The following is a 1,226-nucleotide window of genomic DNA, read 5'->3' as shown; positions in this document are numbered from 1 at the left end:
CCTCCAGGCCCGGATTATTCGTCTGACCAGCTGGTGCCATAACAAGGCGGGTTTTGGAGGCCCCTGGAGAGGTGGGAGGAGGTGGGCAGGGGGATGAGGCGGGGGGAGCGGTGCAGGAGATGGGCAGAACCGGATTGTCACCCCACCCCCAGTGCTGCAGGGTGCATGCTGGGGGGGCTGTCCCTGCGCCTCCCCGCAGTATCCAGCGGCGATGGCTGCATCCCTCCAGGACTCGCTTTCATCTGGCCGGGGTCGGAGCTGAGTGTGCTCGGCCCTGGAGGTGATGCCCGAGGACCAGGTCCTCACGGTGCATCTTCTTCTCCCTCCCTGGTCACCTCCCTGGGAACCCCACTGGAGAACCAGTCGCTGGTTAGAAAAAAAAAATCTCACCCAAGTGCAGGAGCTGGTCCCACCTCTGCGGACACCCATCCCTCAATCTTCATTGCCCCCCCCCCCAACGTGGACGTTCCTCCCATCCTTTCTTGCCCCAGGGTCTCCTTGGATCTTCTCGGGGTGGCCTTCCCTGAGCTCCCCCTGCCCAGCCTGCTCCCTGCTCTCCTGCAGCACCCTGCAGTGGAGAGGAGGAGGAGGAGGAGGAGGTTGGGTTTACTTCATGGAGCCAGACAGGCCGTGCTGCAGGGGTGACACCCGTGCGGTGCCTGCCGCCGTGGTGGGCTGGCGCAAGACGTGTAGCTGGAGCATTCGGAGGTGATCCCCATGCTGGATCTGAAAACCCCTGGACACCTTCACCTGCAAGAGGAGAGAAACCTCCCCGAGGGCCTCCTTTTCCTCACGTCACCATCATGGACAGATGGGAGAAGCAGAGCAGCCCCAGGATAAGGGAGCACCCTGCTCCTTCCAGGGACAGCAAGAAAACACCTTTCCCCCAGGACACAGGCTGATCCTCCCACAGAGCATCCTTGCCTATACCGCCTCCCGCAGAGCTGACCCGTGCCTGGGTGCCAGAGCCACACCAAGGAGCCCCACGGTTCAATCCTGCCCGGATGAGGTCTGGTGGACCCTCATAGCATCCACGTACAAGCGCTCGCTGCCGTGCTCTGTCACTCCAATGTCCCCATCTGTACCTCTTGAGGGTCCACCCCTGCCTGGCCCATCGCAGGGATGCGGTGATTCGGGGACCTGGGCTCGTGCCCGGTTGTGCTGCACCTCCGGGGATGGGGAGGAGGCACGGGCAGGGCTGCCGGCCCGCTGCCAGCCCCGGGGGA

This window comes from Charadrius vociferus, unplaced genomic scaffold, assembly GCF_000708025.1.
Source record: "Charadrius vociferus isolate BGI_N301 unplaced genomic scaffold, ASM70802v2 scaffold2933, whole genome shotgun sequence".
NCBI lineage: Eukaryota > Metazoa > Chordata > Aves > Charadriiformes > Charadriidae > Charadrius > Charadrius vociferus.
The sequence above is the reverse complement of the archived record's forward strand: the minus strand, read 5'-3'. Positions refer to the sequence as shown.